Below are 21218 nucleotides of genomic sequence, written 5' to 3'. Positions count from 1 at the left end.
ATTAGGGCAGGGAAAACCAAAACCGGAAGACCACTAAAAATAAAACCCAACTGCCTTTATGGAATACTATTCCATATTTTATGCTGCACTGTACACGTGATCACCGTATGTGTTTTCTCCAAGATGAATGCCAGTACATAACATTTATGTCAAATCCTTTGAATTCTCTATTTCTCTGAGCATTAGATGGTAGTTGTTAAGGATAATCAGCCTCAGTGGACCTCAGTGATGGTAAACTTAACTAAGAGTGGTATCTTGAGTGCTTCTGCAATTACACATTATAGTCCTGTGCTGTTAAATTCTGCCAAAAAATAAAGTAAATAGAATGATAATTCTCTTATATCCATGCCAATGAAAGTAGGTTTGTCTAGTATCTCGCAGTAGTAGGCTCTTAGATTTCCCTTACTTGCTTCCCCCCTCAGACACACACACAATGCAAAATTTGTGAGTGGATTGAAATTGCTACACTGATTTTCACTTTTGAGAGAGAAGTTTTTACTATGCCAGAACACAGTTTCTAGGCATGCTTGCTGAACTATGCACAGCTCAAGAAGAAAACTGGCGACCCATATCAAGTCACTAAATTGGTAGCCCACCCGTTTGTAAGCCAAGATTTTTTGCTTTTTGCCTCTACTTCAGCTACTTGCTGCGTTCATAATAATTCATCATTCAGAGCAGAGTTCAACGTGGATTAATAGGTTGACTCTACCATAAAATGGAATGTGTTTTATTTACTATAATTACCTGTGTAGCTCATTGCAACACCTCCAACTTCCCCATAAACACTGTGCTAATTGACTATTGTTTAAATTGTATTTGTCCTTGCAATGCCTGTTTACATTTTTATAATACAAGTATTTCTTTACATCCAAGTGCTTCACATGTATTTGTCAGTCCCTATGCAGTGGCAATCCTTCATTGTTGTTGTTTAGTCGTTTAGTCGTGTCCAACTCTTCCTGATCCCATGGACCAGAGCACGCCAGGCACTTCTGTCTTCCACTGCCTCCCGCAGTTTGATCAAACTCATGCTGGCAGCTTTGAGAACACTGTCCAACCATCTCGTCCTCTGCCGTCCCCTTCTCCTTGTGCCCTCCATCTTTCCCAACATCAGGGTCTTTTCCAGGGAGTCTTCTCCTCTCATGAGGTGGCCAAAGTATTGGAGCCTCAGCTTCGCGATCTGTCCTTCATTATAATTCTGATCCTTCATTATAATTCCATTATTAACCTCCCTATGTCCCCCCCCCCTTTTTAGTTGTTCACTTTATAGGTTGAGGCCAACAGGAGCTTTGCTGGCATCCAGTCTACATTTCCTTTCTTCTTTTTGGTTTTAAGAATCCCAGTTTTGCTTTTACATCATTCAATAAAATGTAAATAGCTACTGAAGGATATGACAAAATAACCTCTGTCATGGCTATGACTGGCTGTAGTGCATGAAAAAAGAATGATTGGTGAAGAGGAGCAGGACTCTTACTGCAATTGCTCTGACGTTATGGCACAACCTGCTGAATGAGACAGAAAATTGTACTTTTCTGGTGGCTTTTGCAAATGGACACAAAGTCTACCTCATCCAGGAGTCCTACAGCTGTGGAAAGGGTGTTTTGGTCCTATCGTACTGCTGCTAGAAAGTGCACTGTTATTTTAAATGTTCCTTTTTTATTACAGTTGATGGTTTATTTGCTAGATATTGCCTCAAGCCCTGAAGAGTCAGCATACAAATGTGATATTGCCTCAAGCCGTGAAGAAACAGCATACAAATGTTTAGATTTATTTATTTACACACACACACACACACCCCAACCCACCCTTTGGTATCTGACAAAATGTCAACAACATGGTTAGCTGTAATAAAGAGCTATCAAGGGTTGTTTGAAGCTCATATTCAAAGTGGATCCATCTACCCTTTCATTAACTCAGTAGCAAAGGTCAGGGGGGAGATGAAAACCTGCTATCCTAAATTTCCTCGATACACATATAATTACATTTCAAAAACAAAAAAAGCTCACAATCTTCTAGTGTTTCGTGTTTCTGGTTCCATTTGACCATGACATCATGAACAAAGGACAGCTCTCCACCCAGGGAATTGGCTCTGGGGTTAACAAGAGCTCCATAGAACCCATCTGCCTCAAGAGACTCCGTTTATTTGAGTAAGAGAATCCTTGAGATTAAGAGCAGATTTCTTTTTTTCCCACACCTATAGAATGAAGGAAACCAGGCGCTCTCTCCCTCACCACTAACCCCATGCAATTTAGATATTTAAGAATCAAAGGAACATGAATTCATACAATTCCCAGCAGAAACTGCAGACGCCCTCCCTCTCTTTACTGACTTTCTTGTTTGAATTATAGCCAATGCCCAGAGCTTAGTCACCCATTTTGGGGAAAGAAAAATCACTGTAACTTCTTAATAAAGAGCGTGCTGGCACCCCCAAGCCAGTCATATCATGCAGAATTCAAGTGCTGAAAGAACTCCAATTCAACTATGTTGAAAAATCTAGCTTTTGACTTCCATGTTATGATCTCAGGCTTAATACTGTTGAAGTTAACACAGTTCAGGTTTCTGCCTCTTCCTGGGTTAGTTATTTCTAAAGGTGAAGGAGAAGTTTGGTCTGCTTTTTGCAATGGACCAGCCCAGTTTTTGAGCCTTCAACTTGCTTGCACATTATAAAACAACTATCAGCCAAATTACTATTTTTTTTCCAGATTTTGTGATGTATGAAAATTGCACAAACTTATGCATTTTTTTTGTAAAGAGCACAAACAAGAACATGTATCTTAAGAGAAGAATGTGTATAAAATGTTTACAATTTAAATATAAATTAATGTACTCTTTCAAAATATCTGCAAAACACCGGGCCAGAACAGACCTATGATTGAGCACCAATGAAACTGACGTAGAATTGAAATAGGTTTGTTTGTCCATCCCTAGATACTTCCCTTTGTCGATCTTCAATTTTCCAAGCTAGATATGTCTATTGATGCTGTAGAAAATATATAGTGGAAATGAAAAACTGTATCTCAAATTATGTGTTCACTACTATGTAACATCTCCCACTCAGTAAAATGTAATGTTACACAAAGTATACTGTTATCATCTTTATGATCAGTTTGAATTAGATAACCTGTTTTACTTTTCTAACATTGCTTTCAGATTGTTGGTAGGAGACTAGATTTAGGCTCCAAATATACAGTGGTACCTTGGGTTACATACGCTTCAGGTTACAGACTCCGCTAACCCAAAAATAGTACCTCGGGTTAAGAACTTTGCTTCAGGATGAGAACAGAAATCGTGCTCCGGCAGTGCAGCGGCAGTGGGAGGCCCCATTAGCTAAAGTGGTTCTTCAGGTTAAGAACAGTTTCAGGTTAAGAACGGACCTCCGGAACGAATTAAGTACTTAACCCGAGGTGCCACTGTACTGAAGTTGTGTATAGGAGAGATGAGCTGAACAAAGGAATCAAGTCTTGTATACCCTTTCAAAAGTGTTACTATTTTCAGAGAGATACTGGGGGCATTTGAAAGGGAAACAAAATGTATTTACAGGGGCACCTCTATTGCCTCAGCAACTGCAACAATGCTCTCTGTTTTGCCAAGCTTGTGGTGTGGCAATGAAGCTACCAAACAGAACATTGGCTATGGAATGCAGTTGAATGAACACTGATATGTAGAGCTGAGAATGGATTCTGACAATTAGTGCTATAAGTAGGATGTGTACTTGAATGTGCATTCCAATGCACATTCAATGACAATAGCTTTCTCTTTTGCACTCACTGGTGTCAGCAGATACATGACTACATGATGGGTAAAAAATTTACAACTGAAAATTACGGCAATGGGAATCTCCCCATCCAAATTACTAGAGCAGGACATAGTTCCAGCTAAAAGAACAGTAACCTGTAAACTAGAGGAGATGGACTTGCAGCAGAAAATGGTGTTGGGCAATGGTACCTGCTCACCTCTAAACCTTGGTTTATTACCCCTCTTACGGCTCCCAAATTATTTGAATTCCTTAACTTCTTCGGCTCATAGATATGCCTTTATAAAGGCAAGATTCAACACCTTCCCATCGAACGTGCTGAGAAATAGATTCTCCAATGGACAGATATCGCTCTTATGTGATTGTAACTGTGGGGCACCGGAATCGTTGCTTCACATAATCTTTGATTGTGCTTTTCACTCATTGGCCAGGAGCAAGTTTCTTGCTCAGTTTTTAAAGGGAATCGCTGATGATTCGAATGAAGCCAAACTGAGATATCTACTAAACGATGAAGACCCCCTAAGATCACTCACGGTTGCCAGATTTTTGATCAGCATCCTATCCCTAAAGAAGAAAAACGGACTCCTGTGCGGCTCGGATAACCCTTTTAAACCATGATCTTTGTTTTAGGATGTAATTAGATGATATCACCATTGATGTCTCTTATTAATTTATGAGCAGAGGGCGATGTTTATGTTTTGCAAATTTACTGTAATGTATGATGTTGATCTTTTGTTTTTGTTTTGCTTTGGTTCTTGTCTTGTTTTTTGTAAGGTTTGGCTGTTTTAGTTTTGGAGGTTTAAGTATATATATGTTGGTATGGGAAATTGTCGTGTGACGGGCCAATGGCCGTAATAAATATCAATCAATCAATGACTACATGATGTGCTCATACTCACTATATTCACCATGACCAGCTAAAATCATGCACTGGGGGAGAAAGAAGCAGCACAGTTAATTTTTTTTTAAGGTGACACCAGAACAGAAGCAGAATGAGAGCAATGGTTTTGAACAGACATGAAAAACCACATGAAAAAGTTGAAAGCAAAGCTTTGGAGAATACTTTTTTACTCCTTGTAAATGTTAAAGAATGAAAATTCAGCATTGCTCTGATGGCTGACCTTTCGAGTGAAAGAATCTCTCCCACTTTCTTCCCTCTCCTTTTTGCTTCTAGCTGAAAAATCACAGATATCTGCATTCAGATTCATGCATATGCATTCAAAATGTAGCACAGTTGACTTTTTGCGGGGTTCTGATTATGTGATATGAATGCTGATAAACTGCTATTTCCTATGCAAACATGAGTTCTAAAATGTTCCCGTTAATAAGCTGAAAGAGCCAAAATGTGCTCCAACTATTAACAACTCATAATTCTCACTGTGCCTGGCTGGAATGTTTTCACACTTATCCACATTTCCCTTGTGAGCTGCATACTCTGTTTCCCTTTTGAGGTCTTACTCCTTTCATTTTGCAGCTCTGTTAAAAAGGTGATTTCATTGCTTTGTCATTGCTCATAATTTGAAACATAAAAGACTAGGAAACTATATTAAAACCTGAGTTGTATCATCAGTAATTGCAGCCACACTGTTGGGGTTGCACAGTTCTCAGCACAAAATGAAAGCTAAGGTCTTGAGTTTATATAAGGACACTCCTGAAATCGCAAATGTAATTAATGATACAGCCCCTAGTTTGCATAAGCATCACCCATGGGAATCTGGCAAATATTTATTGGAAACAAATGAAGGGGAATCTTCCAACAGCATCTGTATCTCCTTTCTCCTACATTGTATATTATACCAGCAATTCTCCCTTGCTTCTAATTAACAGAGATAGCTACATAGCATGTGTATTTATACGGTTTCCTCTGTTGAAAGAGAGCCTTTTCATTTTTTTGAATTCAGTGATGTGCCATTTCCTCCCACCCATGCTGAATATGCTGGTTGCAGTATTTAAAATCTCCAGGAAGACACTTTTAAGAGTAGACTCAAGTATCTTAAGGTTGGAGCACTTCTGTTACTCAACTCTTCATTTTTGTATTCCCATTGAACTCAACGGGACTTACTTCTGAGGATTGCACTGTTGACTAAGCATTAAGTTCCACTGAACATAATGGAAGTAACTTCAGGTTAAACATGTAGGATTGTGCTGTAAAACACATTACAAAGCACATCACTGAAGGATCAGAGTTTTTGGGACGTATGTCAGCAAACAAAATGCATGGAGCTAAATTATATGTTACTGAAGTTGCTTATTTATTTTAGAAATTCACAAAATACATTGGGCTTATGAAGTAGTAAGTGCACTTCCTTAGGTATAAATTACACAGATGGCGTTGAGTGTTTCCACAATTAATGCTCCCTCAATGAGAGTTGAGACAACAAGCCCTGCCAGAGTCTATAGACTTCAGAGATTTTATCACCAAGCACAATGAAATGGAGTCAGATTATAAACAGACCGGAGCCAACACCATAGTAACAAACTTGAGAACAATGCCTATTTAACAATGAAATGTGTGTTAAAGCATCTGCTTACAATTCTCTTGCATGGGTGTTGGAAAAAGGCTGCTTGCTTCCTCTTTAATGAACCCAAGGGACTACATTATGAACTCCCTGAGATTCTGGTGCTCAATAAAGGTTCAGCCAAGTATACGGATCAGGGATACGGAGATATATACACACATTTTTTTTGAAATAAATTGAGGAACTGTGCTTGCACAGGTGTAGAAGGTCCTACGTTATTTCTGCCATCGCTTAGGGTGTGTGGTTAGAGTAACTGAGGGGAGGGGTGTACAGAATATTGATGAGTACTATTGTGTAAGTATGCCCATGTGTGTATGTACAGACAAGATAGCAATTCCTGGTTTAGGTAAAACTTAAACCGTGAGGACACTTAGTTCAGCACTGAGCTAAGCCATGGCTTAGAATGCTATATATCTGGATCTGGGCTTATGATTTAGCTCAGTCTGGGCAAACTGAACTGTGAGCTATAAGTTATGGTTTGTCTGGAGAGTACAAAAGCACAAGTCTGGATTTGAACATGGTAAGCCAGACCATTGCCTAACTCAGCTCAGCCCAGCTCAGCAGCAAAGTGATCAGGGAGAAACAATGTGGCTGTGATCTCTTTTCTGGGATCTCCCCTCACCTTGTTTGCTTGCCTTAGTGTAACATGCAAACTGGGTCAATAGTTTAAAGTTTAAATGTGAAGATACTGACGGTAACAGACTCTTGCAATTTTTGCTGGCTGTAATGGACTAGCAAGGTCACCTCTCCGGAAATATCTCTTCTATGCATAGTAGCTGGACTGCTGCAAATATATAGGCCAAAATCAAGCATTTGGACAGGATGCATAAATTATAGGGGTGAATTTCAAAGGCCTGAATGAGTCACCTACAGCACAATCCTAACCATGCTTACTCAGAAGTAAGTCTTACTGATTTCAACAGGGCTTACTCTCAGGTAAGTGAGATAAGGACTGCAGCCTTAGTTGGCAGTTGTATCTCTGTTCATCTAGTAAACAGCATCACATGACTCTGTCTTAATATCTACTTTATCTTTGCTCTGAGATGAGATAAAACCACATTCCTTCCTTCTAAGGTTTATAGGGCAACAATGAATTTAAATTTATGGTCATATATTCTGTAGTCCCTCTTGAGCTTAGCTGTACAGCTAAAGATGCACATAGCTATATATGTGCTGAGCTATGCAACATGCTGCTCTTTTACCAAGGTGGTCCCAGTGCCACTGCTGTAAAGTGTTTCTACAAGAATGTGTTATTTATTTAGAACAACATAGCACAGCACAGCAGCGAGGGCGGGTGCATTTTTCTGCTTTACAGATTGCTGGGTGTGTATAATTAAGATATTAAGCATTCCGCCTCTACATTTCCAGCACCCAGCCCAGACAGACTCTATAGCAAGAATAGCGGGTGACCTGATTGGCAGACAGTGTGCTCTGTTTCTGAGAATCATATTGAAAATCAGGCTCCAAGCATTGCTGGGACTTTGGTGGCATTGGAAGCCAAGTTCATCTGGTGAGAAAATGATGGTAAAGAGAATCAGCCTTAAGGGGAATCTCATAAAAGTGAGCAGTAAAAAAGGAGAATGTTGATTCTGGAAACCCCAGCGCTGTGAAACAGTGCCACTAAGAAACAAAGACAGGCTTCCAATACCCATTAATAATGTTTCTAAATTTTATGGTCACACAACACACACACACACACAGAGAGAGAGAGAGAGAGAGAGAGAGAGAGAGAGAACGCTAGATAGCTAAAAAGAGTATACACATTTCTAATGACCAGCAACTGTATTTGGCACCCATCACCTCCAGGGCACTACCATTCTGTTAATGGTCTGCCACAGGGCCAAGCAGTTGTCTTTGACAATCCCAAGTGCTAACAGGGTGACACAGCCACTGCTGAGCTACTCTGACAGAAGAGATAGTGCAATCCAAATTCGATACCCAAGACAAAAATGACCTCCGCAGAACAAACAGTTCCAAAAATAGCACTGTTAAGGCCCAGCATGCCAGGGGGCCTATCAAAACAGTGAAAGGGAATGAGTTAATGGCCACATTCCAGACCTGCAGAAAATGCCTCCTTACACCAAGAGCCGAGGGCTTGTGTACAATTCTCCAGGCAAGAAGAGAAATGCACCTGCAGTACTGGAGGGATAGGGTACATCTAAGGAGCTGGGCATGATGCCAGGTAGTTTTGGCAACCACACAGAAGTAAAGGAAACAGGGAGAGAAACAATTCTTCTATTCTGGATTCCAGATAGCTGTATGGTCACAAGCACATGGAGTAAGTATATGAAAGGCATGAAAACAAACACAAACAATCTGCTAGCAAAACTAGTTCGGAAGATGATTCAGTCTAGATAACTAGTATTTTGCATTGCTGGGAGCATTTAAGCTTTGGTAAAAGTTCAAAAATACCTTGATTTTTTAAAAAGCGAATTAAAAAGACATGATTCAACTATACCAATGTATCCTCAGGCCAGATTAAGTCTGTATCTCTTGTAATGAGAGTTGTTCTCTCTGTGACTGCAAGAATTGTTGCGATCTGCCCTGTGTAAGTCTCTCCTCGAATATGGAAAATAAATCACTCGGTGCCATAATATACTAGTGGAAAACACATGGATTTTATGATCACCTGAGCAGTAGGTTGAATTGAGAGGTTTATCAGCCATTCTGACCCCAGCACAGACAAGGCACTGCAGGACACATGGTCAAAAGTCAGCTTAGGTCAAGAACCATGTGGGCTGGCCTGAAAGTGAGGGTCACCAAAATGTGTGCGGCCTGAGCTCTGAATATAAGGAGGTCACTTAAGGTCAAACTGTGTAAGCAAAAGCTGCAGCATTATACTACAGCATCCCAAAGGAGCGATAGGTCATCTAGAGAAAACATGGGAAGAGTGATCAAATCAGATCCAGGGATGAAGGAGCTTCAGGCTGCTCTACAAGGTCTTATTCAGATAAGCATGCATGTTCTTAGACATGTTGCTGAACTCCAGCTTCCACCAGCCCCAGCTAGCATGGCCAAGAGAGAGGTATAATGGGAGTTATAGCCACAGGTTCCCCACCTGTGCATTAAATCATTATGTTTCTGTATTCACCCATATCTGTGCAGGGCTAAAAAGAATACTTCTAACTATATCCCATTTTTAAACTGCCTGGGTAACTTGCAGCTGTGGTGAGGAACGTCAAATCTGATAACATGCCTTGTCCTCATTTATTTCTTAAATTTACATCCTGCCTTTGCATGAGAATGTGCCCACAATAAAATAAATACTAATGGACAACTCCAAAATTATGAAATATATCACAATATATTATGGAGCATTTTAAACAGGAGTTTGCTTCCATGTGGAAACTGGCAGTACTAGTTAGCAAGGACTTGAGCAGCTGGATACCCTGGAATATGTACTGAGGCCAAGGAGTCATTGAACTATTATCGCACATGGACAAAAGCCACTCAGTTCAAAAAGGTGAGGGCAAATCCCATGAATCATCAGGGTGGAGCTGAGGTTGTGGCAACATGGGTAGTATTTCTAGCCAGGCTCCTTCTATGACCATATAAAAAAAATTTAATAATACAATGATAAAACGTGCAGGCAATGAGTTAAATTAAATTAAAATATTTAATCACATGGTTATAAAAGCCTGCAGGCTACAGACAGGAACTGCCTATTATTGAAATTGTCTGAAGAGGTCTATTTTTTCCTTTTAAAGTATTCTCTTGCACACAAACCACCCCTTTCCACATAGAAGGCTTTTCCTTCCTTGTTGCCAGCTTTCTCAAGAAAACTGGAGGCAATGAGTAGAGTAGCTGTAGGCTCAGGCATGGCAAGTTTTATAATGCCCACTTTCTTTCTCTTAAACAACGTGACTACTAAGCACCCTTTTTACCTTCTGGCCAATTATGAAGTCACAACTACCTCCTATTCTGCAACCCCTTTTGCACCCCAACTTTCATCCTCAACCCCGTGTTCCTGGGGCATGCACACTCGTGTGCGCGCGCGCGCACACACACACACACACTCTTTGCAATTTTTTGGGGGGGGAAAGTTCATTGGAAAAATATTACTGCTTTGACACTAATTTTCATTTCAAAGACTCACATTAGTTAAGAGGTATGTACAAACTCACTCAACCCAGCACGCACCATATAGTGACAATGAATCATGGTGATCAAGAAGAAAACTCCAAAACCTAACTCGAAAACTTCATGACAAACAGTATGTCTCCTTCATAGTATGGGCATTCCCTCTTTTGTTTGGTTACTTCAAGGAGATTCTTTCCTGTTTTTAAATGAGAGAGGTCTGTTACCCATATGAGGGGGTTGCTTTTTCTACTAAATGAATTCTTTCTTTGTTGCCTCATGTTACAACTCTGAAATACACTTGCTGTGTTGGAAAAAAGGTAACAGGGAAAATCTAATGAAAGCTTGAATTACATGTTACTTTACATTTTACTCACTGTGTACATCAAACAGATGAAGAGATCCAAATCTCAGTAGCATTTACTCTGTGCAATGAATACTTTGGGTTAGGCCTTTGTCACAAATTCTAAAATGGTGCACCAGTTTTAAGAGTGTGCAATCAAGGGTAGCTATTTTATTGTAAATTATAATTGCTGAAGGATTAATTAAGCAGGTCCTGACTTCACCCTGTTGTATAACCTGCAGCCACATATTTTAGTCAATACATTCCTCCAAATATAAGATGATAAATAATTACCTCAAACAACCCTCTTTATTTGTCTATATGTTCAACTTTTAATTGCGTAGGGTATTTAATTGCATACGGTATTTTCTTTTAGAATACTTAATACTTAAGAATACTTAAGCCATATGCAGGTGCTAATCTACTCACAGGAAGCAAACAAAAGAGAATGCTGGAGAGAACTTGAAGTGGTGTATATCCAAAAATGGAAGTGAGATGCTGTAGTAGTAGTAGTAGTAGTAGTAGTAGTAGTAGTAGTAGTAGAAGAAGAAGATATTCACAAGTCCAAAACATTTCATTCACTTTCTAAGCTTGGCACAGAAGTTTAGAACTAGTTGTGTTCAGTCTAGGAATCACAGAATCATATAATTGTAGAGCTGGAAGGGACCCCAAGGGTCATCTATTCCAACCCCATAAAATGCAGGAATCTCAACTAAAAGTACATGTTGTTTCTGGCATCTGTCTATCTCGAGTACACTGGAGTACACCTTCAGGGGTGAAGTCACATTGCTGCATTAGGAGCACTGAAGTGACCTCCCTGAGGTGCAAGCCTGAGCAATGTGTATGGAGACCTACCCCCTCTCAGCCACCCTGATGCGGTTCATATGAAAGCAGAGCAATACATTTGGCACCAGCTTAGCTGCAGAAACTGCCTGAAAGAGGCATACATGGCACCATCCAACTGTCTTAGGGATTCCACTCTGGATTTGTGTAGGATGACCCTTTAGCCTTTTCTTCTCCTGAAAGAAAAGGTTTAGATCCTGAGGTTTAGGATCAGAGTTTTCCTTCTCCTAGGTAGGCTACTTCCCAGGTCAATGAGTCCCATCTGCCCCTCATTTTCTTCCACAGCATGTGCAAAAACTGCCATCTTGACTGTTGGATCCACTATTGGTCTCATCTGCTCAATCTGTCACAGCCTATTTTCACATGCAGGGGAAGTCCCTAACTCAGTGAGTGTTTGAGACCCATCAGCACACAGTGCATTCATTGTGGGGCTTGGCTGACTTCCACTTCTGAAATGTTCCATAAGACAAGGAAAAGTCAAATGCTGGATTTCTACCTATACATATACAACCCAATCTAAACCTTCAGCAATTTTAAAATGGAAAACAAAGTGAAAACAAACAAAACATGTTATGAGTGGATTACCTCCATCACCTAAGGTCCCCACTCTGGACCATTTCCTGCATCCTCCTAGTTACTTTGGAGGACCTTTATCTTACGCATAACATGCTTATTACTTTCTCTGTGAAACAGCCAAGCACAAATGTGTATGTACCCTTCCCTGCTGCAAAAAGATGGCATTATGTAAGTGCTAACTACTCTATTGTGAGGTCATGACATAGCCCACGAGAACCTCTTTGTTTCTCCAACACAGTTAGTTCATTCACAAAGGCTTCCAGCTGTGTTAGCTAAAGTCTAATCAGAAACCAAGAGGGAGCCCAATCAAGCCAGAAATACCTTTCCTTCTACACTGGATTCAGTGTGAAGGTGACAAGCCCAGAACAGGCCATCCGCTGTTGCCTGGTTCATGACTCCCAAAGAGGGGTGAAGCAAGGAAGGAAACTAAGGAGAGAAAGGCTTGAATATAATCCAAGTTTTGACAGGACCTTCTCAGTTCCTAGGAGAGAAAATGGAGAACAGGGGAGAGTGGGTGTTCTCATTTTCTGGAGGGAAGGCAGCTGTTATAGACCTCACAACACAGCCAGTTTTCTTGCCCATGGAATACACTAATGAAAAGGGGATGGATGGATAACAGTTAAAAAGGAAGTTATGGAGTGGCTTTTTCCTAGTTTTTGGCTGACACCTTCCCTCACCATCTTGTACTAGAACAAAGGTATTCTTTTTATCTAATTATTATTACTACTATTATTTATTTATACCCCGCCCATCTGGCTGGGTTTCCCCAGCCACTCTGGGCAGCTTCCAACAAAATATTAAAATACAGTGGTCTGTTAAACATTAAAAGCTTCCCTAAACAGGGCTGCCTTCAGATGTCTTTTAAAAGGGTTTTCAGATTATTACAAAATAGTCCCTTATTCTCCTTCTCTCAATCATATACCCCATTTTAGCTACAGTATAGTTATAGATTTATATGGTGTAAACTGCCCTGTGGTCCTTGGATGAAGGGTGGTATATAAATAATAATAATAATAATAATAATAATAATAATAATAATAATAATAATAATAGATTTATAGGTGCTAAAATGCATATTCTAGATTTGCATTAGTCAATGTTAATCCCATGGAAGTGGCATATGTTAACCTAGAACACCTTCCTAAATGGTGTATCAGCTACCCCGTTTAATCCTAGGCCATCAACACATGTAAAAACTAATTTCCTAATGATCCTTTAGGAAGCCTACCTCCTTCAACTGAGAGTTAGTTCAAAAGACAATACCAGAGTTTTAGAAAAGGTAGGTTGATGGTAATAAGCAGTATGCTGGAGAGAGAGATGTCGATATCTTATGAGAGGGACAGAAACTTCTTGGAATATTGATGCACTGACCTTCTTCCATAAGTAGGCTCAGGTTATAGAGATGTGTAAATAAACCATATAGTGTAAATAAACCACTATAGTATCCATTGTGCCTCATTTCTGAAGGAAACACAAACCCTAGTTAAGTACCAAGACCCCTGGAATCTTGTGCACTGCTCAGCAGAGGTTTTTATCTCTGATATTCAGTTGTTTAGCATGCTGTACTAATCAGAGGGAGGGAAAGTAGCTATGGGTTGTAGTCTTAGGCCTGAGAAGGGGCAAATAAAGCCGAACACTTCCCACAAGACAGTGGGAACTTTTTAGTTCTGGCTTTATCTGGCTTATGTTCAGGCCTTTCAAAATGGAAAGGGATTTGACAGAATATAGTTTGCAAATGAACTTGCAAAGAATCATTTGAGAGGAGAGGTCACATTAAGGTTGCTGCTAATATGTAGTGTTATTTATGTGTTACAAATACTAACACAGGATGTATCTACCTAAATAGTCTTTTAACACAGAACTGAAAAAGCAGTCACATTCTCCACAACCTAAACAAATATTTTCCAGTTAGTAAGTGCTAGTCTGTCCTGAAATCAAATTGTGTAACTAGTGTTTTCCTCTCTGCCCTTCATGACCTGCAGAAACTTCCACTGATGATGGAGCTAATTTGCTTTCAGTTGCTTCAGATGGTGGGATATGAACCAATGGATTCAAATGACAAGCAAAAGTATTTAGAGTAAATATTAGGAAAAACTTCCTGGTGGCACAAGCCGATTGACAGTGGAACAGGCTGCCTCAGAAGGTGGTAGACTCTCCTTTGCTATAGTTGGGGTTTTTTTAAGCAGAGCCTGGATGACCACCTACCAGCAATGCTGTAGTAGTGAGTGTCTTGCATCAGTGGGGGGATTGGATTACATGATCTTTGAGGTCTCTTCCATCTTTGATTATGGTTCTATGAAAGAGAATAGAAAAAAACAACAATCTGACTAAAGATGCATCTGCACAATAGTTTTGAAGGTTATCCAATGTGCATCAGATACCATGGTCCACAATCACAGAAGACTTCAGCTTGTTCTTGTCTGTACATATCAAAGATAGGAGATTTGGGTGGATCATAGGATAAGGTCAAGAAGTTTGCAAGGCAGCATTCATGCTTATGGAATGAGAAAGAAGCTACCTGCCTCTTCCCAGTCTCAGCTTTGTCCTCTTTCCAAATCACTTTGCAGTGAAATTACTTTGCAGACATGTCCCGAGATACTATTATGTCACACAGCTGCACTGCAACAAGAGGCTCTGAACACAACCAAGCTCCACCTCATAGAACACACTCTTCTTTGAATTCAGAGCGCAGGCTAGCCAGATAGTAGCTGATGTTACCATTTACTTTGTTTGGAAAGAAGGACTTGTATACTTCCAAACTTAACTAGGCTCTGGCCAGAAATCAGAGCTTGAGATATGCTCATACTAATCTACAGGGAAGCCTGGAACTCTTCCTACTGAGGGTTAAGGTCCACATGATGGGCAGGAAATACTGCAGGATTTGACATCATTAATAGCATTGCTCAAATGCAGAGCTTTAATATTACAGAGTACTACTTGTAATTCATTGTGTGCCCAGAGTTAATGATATCACATCCCTCAATGTGATATCATTAACTCTGGGGAAAACTACCTATTTACTTATATTGAAACAACAGTGTTGTCAATGGCAAAAGTCCTGATATCCAGCTAGCATAAAAAAGAACTCCTATGAATAGTGGAAATTTCTAAGTAACAAAATGCAATGTTTTAAAAATTCAACAACTTTTGTTATGCTATACTCTCCAAATCAGAAAAATATTAGCTTTCTCAAATGCAATCAAGGCAAGTCAAAACATGACAGACTATGGTTTGTTCTCAATGTACTGCTTTCAATCTATACTGATTCTAGACCCTACCATCTATAAGGATGGGAGTGGTTATTTGATATGTGTTTGAAAACCCTCTCTTTGATTAGGTTATTCACATCTTTTCCTCCCTGCATATGCCCCAAGTGAATGAAATAGGAAGTGGTGATTGTGATCTTGGTAAAAGGCCACCCACAACATCATTAGACATGAGTGTCTCTATCTGTTTTCAAATGGGCACACTGTAGGGTAATACAGAATGAATCTGCAATGAGCTTTTATTTTCTAAATGAAACCAGTTTCTCAATAAGCACATTTCAATGGAAACATATGCAATAGATCTAGATTGTTTGTGGACTACAAAGGGGAAAAAAAGTATTCAGTCTCCATCAGTTCTGGAACAAAATGTTGTGTGTACATAGCCACCGTCTGTGCAATTATCCCTGGATCAACAGAAACTCTAAGCAACAGTTCTTCCATCTTCTCTGGATTCAGATTCAGCTAGCCCATCACTGTGTTCCAGCTCTGCTTTAGGACCTAACCCACCCACTCCCACTGATCAAAGGGAGAAGAGAGATAGAGACATGTATCATCAACCTCCCAAAGCTCTAACTTCATGCAGCAATTTCATGTACATGTTGAATAGCACGGGGGAGAAGATGGATCACTGTGGGGGTCCACATGCCAATGTTTATGGGAAACAGCCAGTGGCGTAGCGTGGGTTGTCAGCACCCGGGGCAAGGCAAGTAATTTGCGCCCCCTAACCCGTGGATTTGCGCCCCCTAACCCTAACCTCCAGATGTTGCGCCCGGTGCGGCCGGCCCCTCCTGCACCCCCCACGCTACGCCACTGGAAACAGCATCCCTTTCTGAGACCAACCAGACAAAAAGGACCAGAGCCACTGAAACACAGGACTTCACATTCCAATGCAGACAAGATAGCTCAGAAGGATGCCATGGTGAATGGTGAATGGTAACAAAAGCCACCCACATATTCCAGAGAATCAAGAATAACTATATCTCCAATCCGTATCTGTCCATCATTTCCTGTGTCCATCTTATGTCCCTGAGAACATAAATAACTACAAAAGTCATAGACCGAAATTGAAATAAGCTAAGGAAAGGTTTTCAGTTCTATGTCAAGAGACCACTTAGGGTTACTGTGACAAGCCTATGACCACAGGTAGAAACAATATGATATAGCTCTGCTTTCTGATTTCTCAAAACATGCTGGTATGCTTCTTGGAAACCCATAGGTGATATCCAATGTCATGTGAGCAGACATGATTCCTCCATGGAATCCTCGTGCCCTCCAATCTACTCCAGAGGGTCCGCCAACTTTCTGGCAAATATCTGGGAGATGCATAAATAAAAGTCCACTTTATTTGTGAATACAGTTGTGTACTATCCCTTGTTGTCTTTGATCATGGTAGTCAGGTTTACATATTACACAATTTACTTACTCTATTTTAAGGCAGATACATGCTCCCATTCCTATCAATAATATCATAGCAAGGACAAGTTGCTATCTGGCGTAACCAGGAATGAAATAAATAAATGCAATAGACTCCAAATTATATTACTCCAAAGTTTTATAGCTAACACTTTCTGCTGAGCAGAGGGAACTCCCACTTTTGCTCAATGCAAAGTGACTCTAAGATATCACATCAAATGTGCTGCCAGCAGAGCAAAAGTGATATGTATGATTCACTTACTTTGCTCCAGGCATTTAGGCTGAAGGAAGCTGATGCATAATTAAATAATCTTTTTTTTTTTTTTGCTTCCCTCTGTATAGTAACAGCTTTACTTTTACATGGTTTCGTGCTTTGATGTAAAGTATACAGTTTATCTAGACAGACCACAATTAAACATGTAGGAAATACCTCACATGCTGATATGATGCCATATGTAATGCAAGAAAGAGTATCACAACTACACAAATAGAACCCTGTAACAAATCAATGCAGTACTGAGAACTCCTTTTCAGGATTCTAGTCAGTCACACACTTACATATGGGATACTCCTATCCCTGTCCTCCACTTCTGTTTCCCAACTGATAGTCAACATTCTGTGGCTACTGTTCAAGGTCAGTCCACTCTGAGTTATGTTCTGATGGAATTACAAACTTGGTGGATCATGGAAATGCTGTGGATTTCAGTAAGCCTTTTGATTTCAGTAAGCCTTTTGATTTCAGTAAGCCTCTTGATTTCAGTAAGCCTCTTGACAATGTCCCCCAGGATATTATTGCGAGGAAGTTAGTAAAATGTGGGTTGAACAAGGTAACTCTTAGGTGGCTTTGTAGCTGGTTGACTGACCAAACCCAAAAAGTACTCATTAAGGGTTCCTTATCAGCCTGGGAAAAAGAACATGGTGATATATTACTGTGCCAAAATACTGGTGGAAGAGACTTGGTACAACCATTCCCTCTGATTAGAAGCTGTCAATCACAAAAGAGTTATCCAACTCCTGTCCCTCCAACCTGGCATAAAAGTCACCCCTACTTTCACAGGATGAAAGTGTGTCTGCAAAAAGTTAAGCCTATCTTCACAGTTTTTTAAAGGTCCCTAAAGTCAAATGGTCCCGAACTACTTTGTAGAGCTCTGCTTCAGTTGGGGCACTTCAGAGAGACCCTGCTTTGGCCAAGCCTCAAATCTGTCTAAAATGTCCCACTTCAATTTGGGATTCAGGGCTTGTCTGGGTCTGATGCACACTCCTACTAGAAACTAACCTTCAGCTAGTATTGCTGGTAAGTGGCCAGGTTCATTTATTAACTTGGCGGCCACATTCTAGGACAGTTGCAGTTTTCAATCACTTTTCAAAGGCAGCTAAAACATAGTGTGTTGTAGTACTCATACTTCTATAGTAGTTTTTATTTTTTTAAAAAAAGCATTTAAGTGTCATTCTGATAATCAGTGATGTCAAGCTTGTCTGCCAATGCTTGTGATGAACAAATGTGTTTCACAACTCAACAAACTGTTTGTAGATCACTTGCTGGCAGTCTGCAGACAGATGGATGGCAATATAGCTGCTGATTCATCAATTAACTGGGCACAGCAAAAACTTTTCTATTCACAATGATCCAGGAGGGCTCTTCTGTTCTTACTCTGTATGAGCTGAAGTATCTTATATTGTAAAGAAAACCCAAATCTATCATCAGAGATTGGTGATGGAGGAATTCAGCAAGTTCTTGCCATTCCTGAGAGGTGCTGAGTTTCATACTGGATCAGCAGCTAAATATAAATAGCCAACATGGCAGAGAACAAAGGACAGGTAGGCAGAGGGTATGTACCATTTTGGGTTGCACTTGAAAGTTCTATACAAATATGAGTTTACGATTAACTCATATTTGATGAAACTGAGGACCATGGGGCTTCTGAGTAAGTCTGCATGTGACTAAGACTGCAATCCTATACATACTTACCTAGGAGTAAGGCCCACTAAACACAATGGAACTTACTTCTGAGTAAACATGTGCAGGACTGTGCTGCATGTCCCATTTGAAACAATGGGAAAATTTAGTTGGGAAAAAACTTAGTTTAAATGTTTTTATTGGATTTTAGAAGTGACTCGTTTTAGTTGGATCAGAACCTCAAAGGGGTTGTGGAGGGAACCATGGTGGTATTTTTCTTATTAAAAGAGCTGTGGTGGTAAAACAAAACAAATTAATTTGCTTATTTTCTGACTAAGAGCATGAGCTGGAAAGCGATCCTGCTTCCTGAGCCAGGCAAATAGTAATATGCAAATATTTAATTATGATGATAATCTTATTGTCCTGGGGTAAATTGTGGGGGAGGATGGGAATAACTAGAAATTTGATGCAAGAGATATTTGAGTGGATTTGATAACGAAAACAAAGCATCTACAGGTATTCGCCTGCACAGCAAGTGAAAATCTACCTTTTCTAGAAGTATGGGCCAGATTTCAAACATTTTATTGTCAAACATAAATACAGCATTAATTTCATTCCTCTTTGAGTGGTTTTCCTTTTTAACCATTCATAATATCTATGGTGAAATGCCCTTTTGGGGTTCTTCACAAGTGCCACTCAGTTGCTGATACACCTTTTCTGGGAAAAGGTATCATAGAGGGTGGTCAGGGCATAGCTGCAGGCACTCTTGGATGAGACTGATTTTCTAGATCCATTTCAATCTGAATTCAGGCCTGTACATATATACAGGGAGAGAGATGGGGTGTGTGACCCTGCTGATCTCTCAGTGACCTTTGATACCATTGACCACAGTATTCTACTGGATTGGCTCTGTGAGATGGGAGTGTAGAATACTGTGTTACACTGGCTCTGTTGCTCCTACCTACAGGACTGATTCCAGGGCATGGGCAATTGCCCTTTGGCCTGCTGAGAGTTGTTTTGGAGGGTGCCACAGGGCACTATTTTGTCCCCTATGCTACATCTATAAGAGACCACTGGGGTTGGTCATGAGGAGCACAGTTTCATTAGTACAAGGATGACACATAGATCTGTGTCTGTAGCATCTGAATCAGGAGGTGCCATGCAAGTCACAAACTAATCCCTGGTCTCAATAATAATTGTCTGGATGAGAGCCAATAAACTGAAATTAAATCCAAGAAAGACAAGAGGCCACGTGGGCAAGTAGTTTCCAGGTCTGGGAAATTGGTCAGTTGCTTGCTCTGAATGGGATTGCACTCCCCCCTGAAAGAATAGGTGTGTAACTTGGGGGGACTCCTAGATCCAGCATTGTCACTGAAGGCTCAAGTGTCTTTAGTCACTAGGACTCTAGCTGGTATGCTAGCTACAACTGTTCCTGGACAGGGCTAGCTAGGCAACAGTGATCCATGTAGTGGTAACCTCTAGACTGGATTACTTTAATGCACTTTACATGAGGCTGTCCTTGAGAAAATAAGAGCTTCTTGGGTCAGGCCAATGGCCCATCTAGTCCAGTATCTTCTTCTCACAGTGGCCAATGGGAAGCCTGCAAGCAGGACTAGAGGACAATAGCATGTTCCCCTCCTGCGGTCTCCAGCCAGTGGCATTCAGAAGCACACTACCTATGACTGTGAAGGCAGCATAGCCATCATGGCTAGAAAGCACTGGTAGCCTGATCCTCCGTGAAATTGTCTAATCTTCTGTTAAAGTCATCCAAGTTGGTGGCTCTCACTGTCTCCTGTGGGAGCAAACTCCGCAGTTTAACAATACACTGTGTGAAGAAATACCATCTTTTGTCTGCACTTGCATTTGATTGGGAAGCTGCAGATAGGACAAAATACTGCTGCATGGTCGCTCTCTGGGGCATCTTATCAGGAACATGTGACACTTCTGTTGATAGTGATGCACTGGCTGCCAATCTGCTACTAAGCTAGGTTCAAGGTTATACTACCGGTGCATAAAGCCCTATGCAATTCTGAACAAGAGAATCTGAGAAACTGCCCCAGTCATTTACATTTGTGGAGGAGCATCTGTTGATGGTGACATACACCTTTGCAGTAAGGCATGATGTTACCTTAGCACTGTGGCACCTGCTCTCTGTAATTCCCTTTCTTCAAAAGTGAAGCAACCCCAATATTTGTTAGTGTTTTCTTTTCTCAGGAGCCTTCTCAAATTAGTTTTTAATTCTTGTTGATTTATGTGTTTTAATACTATTTTATTATCTATGTTTTATATTCAGATATTTTCTGAATTCTGATAAATTCTGAAACAAACAAAAACCAGCACTGGTCCTGCCTGCCCTGCCCTGCTGTGATACTAAAGTGTTTGGCCCTAGTAGGATTAAGGAGATTTTTGCTTCACTTCAGGCAGCAAAATGTCTTGGGCCAGCACTACATGTAATCCTTGCACTGTTAGGAAAAGGTAAAGGACCCCTGACAGTTAAGTCCAGTCGCAAATGACTCTGGGGTTGCAGCGTTCA

At 40.4% G+C, this 21218-nt stretch overlaps 1 protein-coding gene across 4 annotated transcripts in view; it reads right to left on the bottom strand.

Annotated features, from left to right (window-relative positions):
• NGF (nerve growth factor) overlaps nt 1–21218 on the bottom strand; it is a 53061-nt gene that overhangs the window by 10021 nt on the left and 21822 nt on the right. Inside the window, exon 2 of one of the 4 annotated variants that reach the window (XM_083508621.1) lies at nt 14315–14402. The exons of 2 other annotated variants lie outside the window; for them this stretch is intronic. The gene's annotated coding sequence lies outside the window, so the exon portion shown is untranslated. Of the gene's footprint in view, nt 1–11119; nt 11142–14314; nt 14403–21218 lie in introns of those variants that run through there. One more of the 4 variants, XM_083508622.1, reaches the window with a different exon arrangement.

This window comes from Podarcis liolepis (assembly GCF_965112155.1).
Source record: "Podarcis liolepis genome assembly, chromosome: 6".
Lineage (NCBI taxonomy): Eukaryota > Metazoa > Chordata > Lepidosauria > Squamata > Lacertidae > Podarcis > Podarcis liolepis.
This window is presented reverse-complemented; position numbering and strand designations above follow the sequence as displayed.